Consider the following 19926-nt stretch of genomic DNA (forward strand, 5'->3'; position numbering starts at 1 on the left):
GATAGATAGATAGATAGATAGATAGATAGATAGACAGACAGACAGACAGACAGACAGACAGACAGACAGACAGACAGACAGACAGACAGACAGACAGACAGACAGACAGACAGACAGACACATTTTCCAGTGATTTTTAAATGAGCAGGCAGCTGTTGATTCATGAGATATAACGTGAAGACGCTCAGGCTGAAAGAAATACAGGTAATTTAATCCTCCTCTGTTCTGAATAAAAGGACTTATTTTTAAATAACCTCTTAATTTTGCTCTCTGAAGGACTTATTTTTAGATAACTTCTTAACTTTGCTCTCTGAAGGACTTATTTTTAGATAACTTCTTAATTTTGCTGTCTGAGTGATACGAGGTCTGTCAATAAAGTATAGGTCCTTTTTATTTTTTTCAAAAACTATATGGATTTCATTCATATGTTTTTACGTCAGACATGCTTGAACCCTCGTGCGCATGCGTGAGTTTTTCTACGCCTGTCGGTGACGTCATTCGCCTGTGAGCACTCCTTGTGGAAGGAGTCGTCCAGCCCCTCGTCGGAATTCCTTTGTCTGAGAAGTTGCTGAGAAACTGGCGCTTTGTTTGATCAAAGTTTTTTCTAAACCTGTGAGACACATCGAAGTGGACACGGTTCAAAAAATTAAGCTGGTTTTCCGTGAAAATTTTAACGGCTGATGAGAGATTTTGAGGTGATACTGTCGATTTAAGGACTTCCCATGCAGCGGGACGTCGCACAGCGTTCCCAGGCGCCGTCGTCAGCCTGTTCAAGCTGAAAGGACGTCGTGAGAGAACAGAGAAGTTTTATAAGAAGTCGGTTTCAGCATTTTATCCGGATATTCCACTGTTAAAGGAGATTTTTTTAATGAAAGACGTGCGGACGGGTCCGCGCGTCGGGACGCAGCCGGCGCGGTGCGGCGGCACAGGAAAAACACCTCCGTGTTGATAACCATTTGTAAAATCCAGGCGGCTTTTGATGGCTTTCAGTGGAGTGAGTATATGAGAAATTGTTTAACAGCTGGACATGTTCCAACTTGTCCTTAAGGCTTTCAACAGAGGTGTTTTTCCTGTGGCGGATGGAAATAAAGTCCAAGACATATTGTTCATGTTTCCATCCCCTGACTTGTCTAAAGAAAACTGGCAATAAAACATTATTATTTACAGGTTTTATCAAGTTTTAGAGATTTGCTTTCAGTTTGAGTTTGAGGAAGTTAATTTTAGAAATTTTTATTCTTTATATTTTTTGTATTTCTTGTATTTGAAATGGCATAAACAAATTAAAATGTGTGAAATACTAAGTGTTCCAATACTTTTGGAGGGCACTGTATCCTAAATCTTGATAAGTGCAAAGTGAGTGTGGTATTATTACTGTTTTGTTTAAGAATGTTTAATTTTCACTGTTGCTGAACTTTGTGTGAAATCATAGTCATAGCTTATATCATATTGATATGAAAATATTGAGATACAATAATTTGGCCATATTGTACAGCCCTACTGCCAACTCTCTGAAAACTTTGAATATTAATTTACATCTTCATTTAAAAATGCTTAAAGTGGCAGGGGGTTAAGAGGGCTGTAATTAGAGGGGTCTGCAGGGTGGAGCTCCCAAGAAGCTGAAAGGCAAAAAAAAGAAAAATGCTTAAAAAGGTGGTGGTCTGGAGGGGGCTCCCCCCAGAAGCTGAAAGGTTTTAGCCATGCTAATGCTCCCCTGAAGCATTTGCTCCAAAAAAAAATGTCTGAAGGACCTAAATGACGTGAGATGCTGAAGAGCTTTGCTCGTTCATTTTTGCGACATATTCATACATATATTAAAAGAAAAGTGGCCTCTGTGTGTTTGTGAGCATCAATTGAAATCCAGAAAGAGCTAATTTTCATCCTTTGGCACATTTATGTATTTTGTCATGAGGATTCAAGTCGTGAAAACAGCAAGGTGATCAGACCAATATGCACGTCCACAATAAGAGCCTTTATTTCAAAATAAAAGCCTGTGAGGTTGCTGTAGACCTGACAGAATTCATCAGTCTGTCCATCCTCTAACATCCCAGACCGCAGATTCAAATCTGGACATTTTCTCTATGCATGTGACCCCAAACCCAGAATTAACACGTTCACACTCCGGACAAAACAGCAGACTTGTGTCTCACCAGTATCTCACACAAGCCAAAAAAAAAGAAGAAGAAAAAAAGAAAAGAAAAGAATTTTTATCTAATGTGAACACTGTCACAGTACAAATATAACTTCAGTTATTTGTAATTTCTTTACATGGAATATTGCACTGCTTAAGCAGCTTCAGAAAAGCTTATTGAAGACACAAATTCTTTTTAGAAAATTGATCTGAAAACAGATTAAAGCTTCAAAAAAGACTTTCATTAAAGCCAAAAAAATTCCATGTCAATACTTTAAAAATGTAGCATAACTATAAACAGATTTTCCTCAAAATTCACCTGTCCTCCGTATATAGTACAAACGACCAAAGGTCAACGTCCTAGTTCCATCAAATAAGTACAAACACACATATGAACATGTAAACCATGGGCAAAAACATGTACACATACACATGTGCACCTTATTACTCTTTATTAATCTGCAGGGCATTAATTGAAACCCCCCTGAGCCCGAGCTGTACCTGCGGTCCTTCTCTCATTATGACTCAAGGTGCCTTTGGGGGAAACACAGAGGGGGATGGTGCAGGAATGAGACTCCCTCATCCTCGGTCATCCTCCCTCCTGAAGCAGGTCAAGTCCACATCCACAGACCTGACTGAAGCAAAGTGAACCCATTGGTTGCTGCCCCCCCCCCGCCACCCCCACCCACTGCTATCAAAAGAAAAAAAAAGTGCCTGCAGCTAAACACAGGAATCAATGAATCTGTGTGTTGACAGTGTGTGTGTTTCACGGTAGTTTGGAATGGCCCTGTACTCTCTATATTTCACAGCAGACTGCTAGGTGGCATGAAATTCTTTGAACTGTGCAATCATTTGGAAATTCATTCATCTCAGCTCTTTCTAGCTCTTCACGGTCAACAGATATTTTGCCCTACATCCCACTACTGGCATCGCAACAGCTAACAGGGTTTTGTGGGTAACAAGTAAGTTCAACATCAGTACAGTCACTTGCCCAGTTCCGGATCACTGCTGTAGTTTTTGCGCCGCCGTTTCTCATAATCAGCACGAATAAGCTAATACTTGGTACCAATGGAAAGATTGATGTTTTGTCTACAAACGACCACAAGCTCGACCGGATCCAGCCATCCTTGTGACCAGCAGAGGAATCAAAACATCCCGGTGTCTGCGGTGTGCACGCTTTTTCTGACTCACTCATTCCTGCAAGTTTTAAAGTAATGATCTCTAAAATGTAGCAAAGGTGAGTTAGCCATTCGGTGTTTTTGGTTCTAGAGTGGGAAAATACTTACTTACTTTGGTAGAAAATGTCAGTGTGTTATGTCTTGTTGTTTAATTGCTGTGCGCATTTATCTCTGACGCGAAAATTTGCCGGTTGTGGATCACTGAAGCAGCAGCCTCGTGTCTGTAGTTGTGATCCATGTGGACTTTGGGGGTCATCTCAAAATCATGAATGGGCATGAATGTGGGTGCTTTTACTTTTTAATTCGGGAGAAATCTCACCTCCACACTTCATTTTTTTGCTCGTAAAAACGTATAACGGCGCTTTTTGAAACGAAGTAAATTCTCATTTAATAAGTATAATTTCTATCATTTTGTGTTCAAAACACATTCTCGGGCACAGTGTGTATCATTCTGCATTAGAAGGGCTCCAGCCAGATGCCAGGAATGAACCCAAAGTGACGCAGAGTGTCGTGATCCAGAACCGGCAAAAGTGATCCATTTCTGGCAAATGTTTGCACCACACATAATGTGGCTTCACACTTTAAGTAGAAGCGCTACTCCACCCAGACTTTTTCAGCTAAATAACATCCAAATACCCAATACAACAATACACAATTAAAGGACATTCAGTTGCATTATGGCTCCATATAGCGGGACTTTAAAAAAGGTGATCCGGAACTGGACAACTATCTGTATTTGTAAGTTTCTTTGCAAAATAAAACAAAAACAAATTCTGAAGCTACAAGCAGGTACCGTTGGTAGAAAAGAGACCCACCACCACAACCTTTTTTTTTAATAAAGCTGTTAACACACCGATTTTCAACCAAGGTAAACAACACAGTTTTGTTTGTCAAATTTGTCCGTGAATGCTATTTTGTCAGAATGAGCAGGTTTTTGATTCAGATTTCATTGTTTGGATTTCATCTGAGAAAGTTTAGGTTATCAGTCCATATTGGCAAAGGCTGTTCGCCCAACCGTTGGGCAGATAAGTCATACATTGAACATTACACGCCCAACAGTTGGGCAGGTTAATATAATGTCTTACCTTATTCGCCCAACCGTGATTGTGTATTTGACACATTTTGTGCATCTAAACTATGTTTTTTACATCACTTTTTAAGGCTCTATTGCAGCATATGTTTGACACATTTAATGGCGCCATCGTTAATTACTGTGAAAACACCGCAATGGATAAAAGCAGACAAACTTCATAAGTATTTTAAACAGGAGCCTGTTAACAACGACAAAATAGTTTTTCAACAAAATGCTGCTTGTTGTCTGTAAGATGGTGTTAGTTTGACACAGTTCCCTGGGTATGATGAGCCAAACAGAACCGCTTTAGATCACAGCCCCTCCGCAGGCTGCGAACCCTCCCACAGCCGGCGAGAAAATATCTGCCTTTTTTCCCTCCCACATTGAAACTGGAAGTGAACTTACAAGCGCGCTCATTGCTTGGTTGTGGTTGGGCATATATGCTCGCGTATTTATTTTATTGAACCAACGGTTGGGCGAATAGCCACTCCGGTCCACATTTGTCTCCTTATCCTAGGAGGTGGATCTATTGCTATATACCTTTTATGCGGCCAGCCTATTTTCAGACTGTCCAGGAGCTAAGGTGCCCTGGTCCAGATCTGGGAGGAGATCCCCCAGGACACCATCCGTCCTCTCATTAGGAGTGTGACCCGACATTGTCAAGTGTGCATATAAGCATGTGGGGGGGCATACATACTACTGGGTGTCATTTTGAGTTGCTGGACAGTCTGAGGTGCAACCTGATGGTGTTGAATGGACCGAAACATACTGTCCCAGAAGTGTTACTTTGGATTTAGGTTAGGCGAGCATAGGGGCCAATCATTGGTATCAATTCCTTCATCCTCCAGGAATTGCCTGCATAATCTCACCACATGAGGTTGGACTTTGCTGTGCACCAGGAGGAACACAGGACTCACTGCACCATCATAGGGTCTGACAGTGGGTCCAAGGATTTCATCATGATACCTAATATCAGTCAGGGTGTTGTTGTCTAGCTTGTAGAGGTCTGTGTGTCCTTCCAGGGATATACCTCCCCAGACGATCACTGAGCCACCACCAAACTGGTCATGCTGAATGATGTTGCAGGCAGCATAAAGTTCTCCACAATGTCTACAGACCAATTCATGTTTGTCACATGTGCTCAGGTTGGATCCATTCTTATCTCAAATAGACCATTCAAATAGACCATTCTATTTGAATTGTCTATTTGAAGAGTTTCAGTCAGGTTTCAGAATTCATCATAGTACAGAAACAGCATTAGTGAAGGTTACAAATGATCTTCTTATGGCCTCAGACAGTGGACTCATCTCTGTGCTTGTTCTGTTAGACCTCAGTGCTGCTTTTGATACTGTTGACCATAAAATTTTATTACAGAGATTAGAGCATGCCATAGGTATTAAAGGCACTGCGCTGCGGTGGTTTGAATCATATTTATCTAATAGATTACAATTGTTCATGTAAATGGGGAATCTTCTTCACAGACTAAGGTTAATTATGGAGTTCCACAAGGTTCTGTGCTAGGACCAATTTTATTCACTTTATACATGCTTCCCTTAGGCAGTATTATTAGACGGCATTGCTTAAATTTTCATTGTTACGCAGATGATACCCAGCTTTATCTATCCATGAAGCCAGAGGACACACACCAATTAGCTAAACTGCAAGATTGTCTTACAGACATAAAGACATGGATGACCTCTAATTTCCTGCTTTTAAACTCAGATAAAACTGAAATTATTGTACTTGGCCCCACAAATCTTAGAAACATGGTGTCTAACCAGATCCTTACTCTGGATGGCATTACCCTGACCTCTAGTAATACTGTGAGAAATCTTGGAGTCATTTTTGATCAGGATATGTCATTCAATGCGCATATTAAACAAATATGTAGGACTGCTTTTTTGCATTTACGCAATATCTCTAAAATTAGAAATGTCTTGTCTCAGAGTGATGCTGAAAAACTAATTCATGCATTTATTTCCTCTAGGCTGGACTATTGTAATTCATTATTATCAGGTTGTCCTAAAAGTTCCCTGAAAAGCCTTCAGTTAATTCAAAATGCTGCAGCTAGTACTAACAGGGACTAGAAGGAGAGAGCATATCTCACCCATATTGGCCTCTCTTCATTGGCTTCCTGTTAATTCTAGAATAGAATTTAAAATTCTTCTTCTTACTTATAAGGTTTTGAATAATCAGGTCCCATCTTATCTTAGGGACCTCATAGTACCATATCACCCCAATAGAGCGCTTCGCTCTCAGACTGCAGGCTTACTTGTAGTTCCTAGGGTTTGTAAGAGTAGAATGGGAGGCAGAGCCTTCAGCTTTCAGGCTCCTCTCCTCTGGAACCAGCTCCCAATTCGGATCAGGGAGACAGACACCCTCTCTACTTTTAAGATTAGACTTAAAACTTTCCTTTTTGCTAAAGCTTATAGTTAGGGCTGGATCGGGTGACCCTGAACCATACCTTAGTTATGCTGCTATAGACTTAGACTGCTGGGGGGTTCCCATGATGCACTGAGTGTTTCTGTCTCTTTTTGCTCTGTATGCACCACTCTGCATTTAATCATTAGTGATCGATCTCTGCTCCCCTCCACAGCATGTCTTTTTCCTGGTTCTCTCCCTCAGCCCCAACCAGTCCCAGCAGAAGACTGCCCCTCCCTGAGCCTGGTTCCGCTGGAGGTTTCTTCCTGTTAAAAGGGAGTTTTTCCTTCCCACTGTCGCCAAGTGCTTGCTCACAGGGGGTCGTTTTGACCGTTGGGGTTTTTACGTAATTATTGTATGGCCTTGCCTTACAATATAAAGCGCCTTGGGGCAACTGTTTGTTGTGATTTGGCGCTATATAAATAAAATTGATTGATTGATTGATTATCTCATTAAGCATAGGGCACCAGTGCCAATTCCGGTGTTCTATGGCAAATGCCAATCAAGCTCCCTGGTGCCGGTCAGTGAGCACAGGGCCCACTGCAAGATGTTGGGCCATCAGGCCACCTTCATGAAGTCTGTTTCTTAATGTTTGGTCAGAGACATTCACACCAGTTAGTCTATGGGCCGATTCCAGAAAAGGCTCTAGAAAATGAGTTCGTTGCACCCCCTCTTGTAACTTTGGTTTGATGGTTTCAGGTGATTCCCAGGTCATATGAGATAACATTTCTACTTGTTGTCATGCGCACAAACAGAGCGAACATTTTGACAACAACCATTTTTGACGGAGGGGTCGGCAAAAAAGCTGATTTATTGTTTATCATGATTATATCAGTCCTGAGGACTTAAACGTGTTTTTCCTTCTTTTAGATGCATTCTGGTGCTTAGAAATCATAACACGTGTTTTTGCATATTTGAACCAAATTTGGTCTGGTTGTTGGATGGCAATATATGATTTATTGATCAATTTTCACAAATTCCGTCAATTTTTATCATCAAGTTTGCAAAACTGTGTTATCATAGTTCCATTTGTCTGTTTTTTAATGATGTTTGATGTTAATACAGTGTTTTGATACTATTCCAGTTGTTTTATTGAGAAGACAACACCTTCATGAGGTTTAGTCAGATGCCACTCATTCCATAGTACCTGGCAATTTTTAGCTTTCTATGCAAATATTGCATTTATAGTTAAGACAATATTTCCAGGCTTTGTTTTTGTTTCCAGGCTTTTTTGTTTCACAGAATATGGAGAATCATAGCTGTACATTTATAAAACTACAATACTTTTGGACAGTAACACATTCTTTACTTCAGAAACATAGCATTGCTGAATATCAGTTGAGAGATGTCAGATGCCATGAAAGTGTTGTAGTTAAGTCGTTTACCTTTTGTATTACCAAAAAAGTCACTGAAAATAATATCTGACCTACATGTAAAAATGCACAAACCAGTCATCTACCACCGACCAAAGATGCTCTGAAGTACCATGTCAAACGTGCCAACTACCAGGCATGCATTTGGCACAGGTCTCTCCAGGCACATGCGCCAACTCCCAGTCCAGATGGGCATGGCTGGAATTTGACTGATGGACACCTCTCCATCCATTGGATGGATCAGCAACCAGCCCCAAAGGTACTCTTGCAATTGATTAGTTGCAACTGCAAGAAAGATCACTGTGTGGGAGGTCGGTGTTCATGCCATAAGAACGCTATGGCATGTACTGATGCCTGTGGGTGCACAGAGTGTACTAATGTCAAGGACACTTGCTCTGATGATTGGAGTGATGAAGATGATAGTGATGGACATTTTTCTGCTTGACTAGTGACTATTATAATATGAATAAGAATTGATCTGTTTATTTAAACAATGTGTTTGAATGTGTAAACATTGATGTATTAGGAGGCTTAGCTTAAAAAAGGGCTCAATGAGTGAAAGAATTAGCTTTTTGTTGAAATATGATTCAGTTTTTGTTTCAATACTCTGACTTCTGTTTAAGGATGCATTATGCTTGTCCAAGTGTTTCTGACAATGCTACAAATCAAAAATCAAGTTACAGGTTAATACAGCCCAACCTGTATTGTGTTTTTTCGCTGTCTCCTGGGATCTCCAAAAAGGGGCCAAAAAGTATTTAGTCAGTCCCTGATTGTGCAAGTTCTCCTACTTAGAAAGATGAGAGAGGTCTGTAAAATTTTACATAGGTACACTTCAATTATGAGAGACAAATGAGAAGAAAAAAAAAATCCAGAAAATCACATTGTAGGATTTTTAAAGAATTTATTTGTAAATTATGGTGGAAAATAAGTATTTGGTCACCCACAAACAAGCAAGATTTCTGACTCTCACAGACCTGTAACTTCTTCTTTAAGAAGCTCTTCTGTCCTCCACCTGTTACCTGTATTAATGGCATCTGCTGGAACTCATCTGTATAAAAGACACCCGTTCACAGCCTCAAACAGTCAGACTCCAAACTCAACCATGTCCAAGACCAAAGAGCTGTCGAAGGACACCAGGAAGAAAATTGTAGATGTGCACCAGGCTGGGAAGAGTGAATCTACAATAGTCAAGCAGGTTGGTGTGAATAAAACTGTGGGAGCAATTGTAAGAAAATGGAAGACATACAAGACCATTGATAATCTCCCTCGATCTGGGGGTCCACACGAGATGTCATCCCGTGGGGTCAAAATGATCATGAGAACGGTGAGAAAAAATTCCAGAACTACACGAAGGGACCTGATGAATGGCTATATATATATATATATATATATATATATATATATATATATATATATATATATATATATATATATATATATAAACAGTTTAAATTCAGTACTTACTTGACTGAACAGAACAACAATGTGACTGACTGTAACAAAAATATGATTGAGCATAGCAACGTGCCAACAATAGGACACTTGCACTAAAATGTATCAAACAACTTTATAAATGTTTCAAAAGAAATACATAGCAATTTACACTTTTGGCCAATAACGTAACACAGTAATATGACATTCTTGAAACATTCATAGAAGCAGCCCAAAAGCTGTTCATGTGGACAGTTAAATCACCCTCTGGTGGTATATTCATTCATTCATTCATTTTCTGTACCCACATACTCCAATCAAGGGTCACAGTGGGGCTGGAGCCTCTCTCAGCAGTCAAAGGGTGAGAGGGGGGTACACCCAAACAGAATGCCAGTCTGTCAATAGGGCCACATATAGACAAACAAACACATTTACACACACGCACAACTATGGTGAATTTACAGTCACCAATTCACCCAAGCTGCATGTCTTTAGAAGCAGGAAGAAGTCGGAGCAGAAAAAAAAGTACTCCAAGGATCACAAACTGCTTGTTTTGTGTTACTGAGACACGCTCAGTCACTCTGAAAATTGATGCATTGATCTTTAACTAGGTTTAATGTCTAAAACATCAAATAACGTTCATTTTTCCAGGAATTTTCACTAATGTACAGCAAACACCAAACGTGTCAAGACACCTACAGTATACTGTATCCATCCTTTGCTAGCCCGAGCTGGTATAGGCTGCTCGTCCATATTATTGTTGATGATTACACGTGTTGACACAAACAACTTGTCTGACTTGTGCCAGTTACTTTACAGCATTTAACTTTAAAACTCGGTCAGTGTTCAGTTTACACAGAGACGGAAGTGAACAGTGAGCACCTTGCCAAGAAATCAAAGTGTGCAATTGTAAACTGTATGTGTGCGTTCGCATGAGAGAAGAGGATCCGATTAGTACTACTCTGAAAGTAATTGCCTTAATTAAAGCAGTAATGTGTGGAGACAGAGGGGAGGAGGTGGGAGGCGGGGGACAACCTGCCATCTTTTATGGAGCAGTTTAGGGACCGTGTGATTTAAGGGGCACACTCAGCAGTGAGCAGAGAGAGGGAGAGACAGTTATGGATGAAAGAAAATTGGGGGTGAGTGAGGATAAAAGTGGGTTTTGTTAAGAGGTGAGGGGAGCCAGTGACTTACCGGGAGAAAGACTGTGGGAATTGCAGCGCTGCAGAATGAAACTCTTTTATAGTATTTACAGAGCATGTTAAATACCATATCAAATCAGTTAGTACAACTTTTGAGTATGTCATCATAATTCAGAGAGTGTAACACTAATCCATTAGTTTGCTGCTTATTCTGCAGAGAAAAGTATGGGTGTAACAGTTAACTGATACAGATCAATCAATGTTTATTTATAGAGCCCTTTACAACACTCAAGGTGACCAAAGTTCTTTACAGTAAAATAAAACCAATATAGAAAAAAAAATTAAAAACACACTAAAACAAGACAAGAAAGTGTCAGCGTGCTAAAAGTCAGCCTAAATAAATAAGTTTTGAGCCTCGACTTAAAAAGTTCTAAAAAGTTCATAAGTTCTAGAACGCATATCAGAGGGCAGTTTATTCCAGAGTCTGGGCCCAGCAACAGAGAAGGCCCGATCCCCCCAGTGCTAAGAGATTAGGTAAGATTATAAGATTAGATTAGATATATAAGATTAGGTTATGGTTAAGGTTAGGGTTGGGGGTGGGAGTAGGGTTAGGAATAGTAAATTTAAAAAAGCTCTGTCACGAAAATTTGACTCATTTCGTCACGGGAGCACAAAAAAAAAAAAACGTTAGACTGGGCTGGTGTATCACAGACACACACACACACAAATCATATTACATCATCATTCCACAAAAAAAGTATCTCTCCTGAATCGTGTCGTGGCCTGTGTATCCAAATATGTATATATTATGTTATAAGAGAGGCATATACCCCCAGAGGATATGGTACATTCTGGACAGGTCACCAGTTCAGTTTATCTCTGCTTAACAAAACATATAACCCTAACCCTAATATATAAGGCAACACTTTTGTTTTTCCTTCCATTTTTCATGCATTGACGTAATAGATGTGACTTATTCTAAGCAGACAAAAGGTATATTTTATTCAAATTTGGGTAACTTCTTCTTCTTCTTTGTCTTTCGGCTGTTCCCGTTAGGGGTTGCCACAGCAGATCAATCGTTTCCACCTCACCCTGTCCTCTGTATCTTCCTCTGTCACACCAACCACCTGCATGTCCTCTCTCAGCACATCCATGAACCTCCTCTTTGGGCTCCCTCTTCTCCTCCTGCCTGGTGGATCCATCTTCAGCATCCTTCTCCCTATATACCCTGGGTCCCTCCTCTGCACATGTCCAAACCATCTCAATCTCGCCTCTCTGAGATTGTCTCCAAACTGTCCCACCTGAGCTGTCCCTCTGATATGTTCATTCCTGATCTTGTCCATTCTTGTCACTCCCAAAGAGAATCTCAACATCTTCAGCTCTGCCACCTCCAACTTTGCCTCCTGTCTTTTTGTTAGTGCCACCGTCTCTAAACCATACAACATAGCTGGTCTCACTACTGTTTTGTAAACTTTCCCCTTCACTCATGCTGATATTCTTCGGTCACAAATCACTCCCGCCACCTTTCTCCACCCACTCCACCCTGCCTGCACTCTCTTCTTCAGCTCTCTACCACACTCTCCATTACTTTGAACAGTTGACCCCAAATATTTAAACTCATCTACTTTCACCACTTCTACTCCTTGTAACTGCACTGTTCCACTGGGCTCCCTCTCATTCACACACATGTACTCAGTCTTGCTTCTACTGACTTTCATTCCCCTTCTCTCCAAAGCATATCTCCACCTCTCCAGACTAGACTCAACTTGCTCTCTACTCTCACTACAGATCACAATGTCATCTGCAAACATCATAGTCCATGGGGACTCCTGTCTGATCTCATCCGTCAACCTGTCCATCACCACTGCAAACAAGAAAGGACTCAGAGCTGATCCTTGGTGTAATCTCACCTCCACCTTGAATGAGTCTGTCATTCCAACTGCGCATCTCACCGCTGTCACACTATTCTTGTACATGTCCTGCACTACCCTAACATACTTCTCTGCCACTCCAGACTTCCTCATACAATACCACAACTCTTCTCTTGGCACCCTATCATAAGCTTTTTCTAAGTCCACAAACACACAATGTAACTCTTTCTGTCCTTCTCTGTACTTCTCCAACTGTATTCTCAGAGCAAACATTGCACCTATAGTGCTCTTTCTTGGCATGAAACCATATTGCTGCTCACAGATCTTCACCTGTTTTCTAAACCTAGTTTCTACTACTCTTTCCCATAACTTCATGCTGTGGCTAATCAGCTTTATGCCTCTGTAGTTACTGCAGCTCTGCACATCACCCTTGTTCTTGAAAATAGGAACCAGCACACTTCGTCTCCACTCCTCAGGCATCCTCTCACTTTCCAAGATTTTATTAAACAATCTGGTTAGAAACTCTACTACCATCTCTCCTAGACATTTCCATGCCTCTACTGGAATGTCATCTGGACCAACTGCCTTTCCACTCTTCATCCTCTTCATAGCAGCCCTCACTTCTTCCTTGCTAATCTCTTGTACTTCCTGATTTACTCTCACCACATCATCCAGCCTTTTCTCTTGCTCATTTTCTTTATTCATCAGCTCTTCAAAATATTCCTTCCACCTTCTCAACACACACTCCTCACTTGTCAGCACATTACCACGTGCATCTTTTACCACCCTAACCTGCTGCACATCCTTTCCAGCTCTGTCCCTTTGTCTGGCCAATTGGTACAAGTCCTTTTCTCCTTCCTTACTATTCAACTTCTTGTACAGCTCGCAATATGCCTTTTCCTTTGCTTTTGCCACTTCTCTTCTCGCCTTACGCCGCATCTCCTTGTACTCCTGTCTACTTTCTTCATCTCTCCGACTATCCCAAAACGTTTTCGCCAACCTCTTTCTCCTTATGCTTTCCTGGACCTCTTCATTCCACCAAGTCTCCTTGTCTTCCTTCCACTGTCCAGATGTCATACCCAGTACTGCCCTAGCTGTCTCCCTCACCACATCTGCAGTACTTTTCCAGTTGTCCGAAATTGCTTCCCCTCCAACCAGTGCTTCTCTCACCTGCTCGCTAAATTTCACACAACAGTCTTCCTCCTTCAGCTTCCACCATCTGATCCTTTGTTGAGCTCTCACTCTCTTCTTCTTCTTTACCTCCAAAGTCATCCTACAAACAACCATCCTATGCTGTCTAGTGACACTCTCTCCTGCTACCACCTTACAGTCTGTGATTTATTTTAGCTTGCATCTCCTATAAAGAATGTAGTCCACCTATGTGCACCTTCCTCCACTCTTATATGTTACCCTGTGCTCCTCCCTTTTCTTAAAGTAGGTATTCACCACAGCTATTTCCATCCTTTTTGCAAAATCAACTACCATCTGTCCTTCCCCATTCCTATCCTTGATACCATATCTACCCATTACTTCCTCATCACCTCTGTTCCCTTCACCAACATGCCCATTGAAGTCTGCTCCTATCACCACTCTTTCATGCTTGGGCACACTCTCCACCACCTCATCTAACACACTCCAGAAATCTTCTTTCTCCTTCATCTCACAACCTACCTGTGGGGCATATGCACTGATGATATTCATCATCACCCCTTCAATTTCCAACTTCACACTCATCACCCTGTTAGACACTCGCTTAACCTCCAACACACTTTTAACATACTCTTCCTTTAAAATGACCCCAACACCTTCTTCTTCCTGTCCTCACCATGGTACAACAACTTGTACCCACCGCCGATGCTCCTGCTCTTACTTCCCTTCCACTTGGTCTCTTGCACACACAATATGTCTACCTTTCTCCTCTCCATCATATCAGCCAGCTCTCTCCCTTTACCAGTCATACTACCAACATTCAAAGTCCCCACTCTCATTTCCACCCTTCTAGTTTTCTTCTTCTCCCACTATTCGTGGCAACGTTTTCCTCCTCTTCTTCGTCGTCTTCACCCAGCAGTAGCCCAATTTCCACCTTCACCCTGTTGGGCAATAGCACCAGTGGCGGATGTTGTTAACCCGGGACGCGACCGATCCGGTATGGGAATTCGATTCTGAGTCTGCATAGTTGGATTGGCTTGTTTTACACCGGATGCCCTTCCTGACGCAACTCTCCTCATTTATCCGGGCTTGGGACCGGCACTCAGAATATACTGGCTGCACACCCCACAAATTTGTTAAAGTTTATGGTAATGAGCACGTCATCTTTACCAAGATAATCCATACGCTTGGCTGGTGCGGCATTTCACCATGCTTAAAGAGTGTGATTATCGCACATCTGTGCCTTGGATTGGTCACAACAAAATCCCACAATAAATGTGCAGTGTGGTAACACATGGTGTGCAGTCGTGAGAGTGATTGGAAACAATATTGCAAATGGATGATTTTAGTGACATAAGGATTCATTTCACAGGCAACAGCATGACTGGACATTCTTGCAGTCAGCATGCCGATGGCACCCTCACTCAAAACGTGACATCTGTGGCATTGTGTTGTGGGATGAAACTGCATATGTATTTACAGTGTATCTGGAAAGTATTCACAGCACTTCACTTTTTCCACTTATGTTACAGCTTTATTCCAAAATGGATGAAATTCATTTTTCCCCTCAAATTTCTACTCACAACACCCCATAGACTTTTTTTTTTTTTTTTTTTTGCAAATTTATTAAAAATAAAAAACTAAGAAATCACATGAACATGAGTATTCACACCCTTTGCTCAATATACCGTTGATTGACCTTTGGCAGCAATTACAGCCTCAAGTCTTCTTGAATATGATGCAACAACCTTGGCGCACCTACTGCTTCGCAGTTTTGCCTATTCTTCTTTTCAGCACCTCTCAAGTTAAATGAACTACATTTATATAGCACTTTTCCATCTGCATCAGACGCTCAAAGCGCTTTACAATAATGCCTCACATTCACCCCAATGTCAGGGTGATGCCATGCCATGTGCTCACTACACACCGGGAGCAACTAGGGGATTAAGGACCTTGCTCAAGGTCGAAAATACACAACAAAACAAATGAGGAACAAATGGGAGGAAACTGGAGTCAACGTCTGTGACCGAACTGTAAGAAACCGCCTAAAGGAAATGGGATTTACATACAGAAAAGCTAAACGAAAGCCATCATTAACACCTAAACAGAAAAAACAAGGTTACACTGGGCTAAGGAAAAGCAATCGTGGACTGTGGATGACTGGATGAAAGTCATATTCAGTGATGAATCTCGAATCTGCATTGGGCAAGGTGATGATGCTGGAACTTTTGTTTGGTGCCGTTCCAATGAGATTTATAAAGATGACTGCCTGAAGAGAACATGTAAATTTCCACAGTCATTGATGATATGGGGCTGCATGTCAGGTAAAGGCACTGGGGAGATGGCTGTCATTACATCATCAATAAATGCACAAGTTTATGTTGATATTTTGGAAACTTTTCTTATCCCATCAATTGAAAGGATGTTTGGGGATGATGAAATCATTTTTCAAGATGATAATGCATCTTGCCATAGAGCAAAAACTGTGAAAACATTCCTTGCAAAAAGACACATAGGGTCAATGTCATGGCCTGCAAATAGTCCAGATCTTAATCCAATTGAAAATCTTTGGTGGAAGTTGAAGAAAATGGTCCATGACAAGGCTCCAACCTGCAAAGCTGATCTGGCAACAGCAATCAGAGAAAGTTGGAGCCAGATTGATGAAGAGTACTGTTTGTCACTCATTAAGTCCATGCCTCAGAGACTGCAAGCTGTTATAAAAGCCAGAGGTGGTGCAACAAAATACTAGTGATGTGTTGGAGCCTTCTTTTGTTTTTCATGATTCCATAATTTTTTCCTCAGAATTGAGTGATTCCATATTTTTTCCCTCTGCTTGGTCTAAAAAAGTAACTGCTACTGACTGCCACAATTTGTTTTCCTGATTTCTTATAGTGTTTCTTAAAGCCAGAAAGTTGCCATTTGAAATGACTTTAGTTTTGTGTCATGTCTGTGATCTGCTTTTTTTCTACAAAATTAAACAACTGAATGAACATCGTCCGAGGCCGGTGATTCCATAATTTTTGCCAGGGGTTGTAGAAACACATCTGATGATGATCAGATATATCCTCACTTAAACCTCTTCCAAGAAGTCTCACTCTATCGAGACTGCCACATTACAAATAAGGAAATTGGAAGATCCTTCCTGTTTTGGGATCAGATTGATTTTGAGGTGACCTGGGGACAAAGGAGTCTGAAAAGCATCAAGATAACAGATTTGAGAAGCACCTCAATGCTCCTGTAGTATGGAGGTCCACAGCTACTTCCAGCTTTGCGACCAGAAAGAGGAAAACATTTTTGCTTTTGACGTGGTCTGATCACAGTCACACATGTGAAAACTCAGAAAGTGCAGAATCACGTGGCAATCTATTGAAGATCAGTACTTCCTCACCGTATGCAAGTGTAACAGAGGGTAGGCCTGAAACACACTAACTGCACTGTATAATGATTTTCATTTAGGTGGCTGTGTTAAAAAGAGTATACGTTGGACACCTCCTGTATAAGGGAAGCATCAAAGAAGCGTCATAATACAAATTATGTTTAAAGTTAAAAATAAACTTTTACCAAAACATGTCCATGACCTGTTTAAAATGAGGCACGTCAGTTATAATTTGTGAGGAACATTTTTATTTGAGAAATCAAATATTCAGATATACTGTAAAAAGTCACTGTGCTTCTGTCAAAGGTGTAAACATTTGGAATAAGTGTCCTGAGAACATTAAATTATTTGGTAATTTAGCTGGCTTTAAAATGTTCTATAAAAATCATTTAATTACTTGTTATTGCATGATGAATTAGGTTTATCAATTTTGTTTTGTTTTTGGGTGTGTGCTGTATTTGTTGTCATGAGTATATATATATATATATATATATATATATATATATATATATATAAATCAAATCAAATCAATATTATTTATATAGCACCAAATCACAACAAACAGTTGCCCCAAGGCGCTTCATATTGCAAGGCAAAGCCATACAATAATTACAGAAAAACCCCAACGGTCAAAACGACACCCTGTGAGCAAGCACTTGGCAACAGTGGGAAGGAAAACTCCCTTTTAACAGGAAGAAACCTCCAGCAGAACCAGGCTCAGGGAGGGGCAGTTTTCTGCTGGGATTGGTTGGGGCTGAGGGGAGAGAACCAGGAAAAAGACATGCTGTGGAAGAGAGCAGAGATCAATCACCAATGATTAAAAGCAGAGTGGTGCATACAGAGCAAAAAGAGGTGAATAAAAAGAAACACTCATGGGAAACCCTCCAGTAGTCTAAGTCCATAGCAGCATAACTAAGGGATGGTCCAGGGTCACCTGATCCAGCCCTAACTATAAGCTTTAGCAAAAACGAAAGTTTTAAGCTTAATCTTAAAAGTAGAGAGGGTGTCTGTCTCCCTGATCTGAATTGGGAGCTGGTTCCAGAGGAGAGGAGCCTGAAAGCTGAAGGCTCTGCCTCCCATTCTACTCTTACAAACCCTAGGAACTACAAGTAAGCCTGCAGTCTGAGAGCGAAGCGCTCTATTGGGGTGATATGGTACTATGAGGTCCCTAAGATAAGATGGGACCTGATTATTCAAAACCTTATAAGTAAGAAGAAGAATTTTAAATTCTATTCTGGAATTAACAGGAAGCCAATGAAGAGAAGCCAATATGGGTGAGATATGCTCTCTCCTTCTAGTCCCTGTTAGCACTCTAGCTGCAGCATTTTGAATTAACTGAAGGCTTTTCAGGGAACTTTTAGGACAACCTGATAATAATGAATTACAGTAGTCCAGCCTAGAAGAAATAAATGCATGAATTAGCTTTTCAGCATCACTCTGAGACAAGACCTTTCTAATTTTAGAGATATTGTGCAAATGCAAAAAAACGGTCCTACATATTTGCTTAATATGCGCATTGAAGGACATATCCTGATCAAAAATGACTCAAAGATTTCTCACAGTATTACTGGAGGTCAGGGTAATGCCATCCAGAGTAAGGATCTGGTTAGACACCATGTTTCTAAGATTTGTGGGACAAAGTACAATAACTTCAGTTTTATCTGAATTTAAAAGCAGAAAATTAGAGGTCATCCATGTCTTTATGTCTGAAAGACATTCCTGCAGTTTAACTAATTGGTGTGTGTCCTCTGGCTTCATGGATAGATAAAGTTGGGTATCATCTGTGTAACAATGAAAATTTAAGCAATGCTGTCTAATAACTGCCTAAGGGAATCATGTATAAAGTGAATAAAATCAGTCCTAGCACAGAACCTTGTGGAACTCCATAATTAACCTTAGTCCGTGAAGAAGACTCCCCATTTACATGAACAAATTGTAATCTATTAGATAAATATGATTCAAACCACTGCAGCGCAGTGCCTTTAATACCTATGGCATGCTCTAATCTCTGTAATAAAATTTTATGGTCAACAGTATTAAAAGCTGCACTGAGGTCTAACAGGACGAGCACAGATATGAGTCCACTGTCTGAGGCCATAAGAAGATCATTTGTAACCTTCACTAATGCTGTTTCTGTACTGTATGATGAATTCTGAAACCTGACTGAAACTCTTCAAATAGACCATTCCTCTGCAGATGATCAGTTAGCTGTTTTACAACTACCCTTTCAAGAATTTTTGAGAGAAAAAGAAGGTTGGAGATTGGCCTATAATTAGCTAAGATAGCTGGGTCAAGTGATGGCTTTTTAAGTAATGGTTTAATTACTGCCACCTTAAAAGCCTGTGGTACATAGCCAACTAATAAAGATAGATTGATCATATTTAAGATTGAAGCATTAATTAACGGTAGGGCTTCCTTGAGCAGCCTGGTAGGAATGGGGTCTAATAGACATGTTGATGGTTTGGAGGAAGTGACTAATGAAAGTAACTCAGACAGAACAATCAGAGAGAAAGAGTCTAACCAAATACCAGCATTACTGAAAGCAGTCGAACATAAAGATATGTCTTTGGGATGTTATGAATAATTTTTTCTCTAATAGTTCAAATTTTATTTGCAAAGAAAGTCATGAAGTCATTACTAGTTAAAGTTAAAGGAATACTCGGCTCAATAGAGCTCTGACTCTTTGTCAGCCTGGCTACAGTGCTGAAAGAAACCTGGGGTTGTTCTTATTTTCTTCAATTAGTGATGAATAGTAAGATGTCCTAGCTTTACGGAGGGCTTTTTT

The 19926-nt window shown here is 40.6% G+C and overlaps 1 long non-coding RNA gene across 1 annotated transcript; it reads left to right on the forward strand.

Annotated features, from left to right (window-relative positions):
- Positions 1-1955: 1955 nt before the first annotated feature.
- On the forward strand, positions 1956-18561 carry LOC117507957. The gene is made up of 3 exons (XR_004559905.1): positions 1956-2149; positions 10102-10110; positions 18545-18561. It is a non-coding gene; the product is annotated as an uncharacterized LOC117507957 (long non-coding RNA).
- The last annotated feature ends 1365 nt before the right edge of the window (positions 18562-19926 follow it).

This window comes from Thalassophryne amazonica, chromosome 3 (genome assembly GCF_902500255.1).
Source record: "Thalassophryne amazonica chromosome 3, fThaAma1.1, whole genome shotgun sequence".
Taxonomy (NCBI): domain Eukaryota; kingdom Metazoa; phylum Chordata; class Actinopteri; order Batrachoidiformes; family Batrachoididae; genus Thalassophryne; species Thalassophryne amazonica.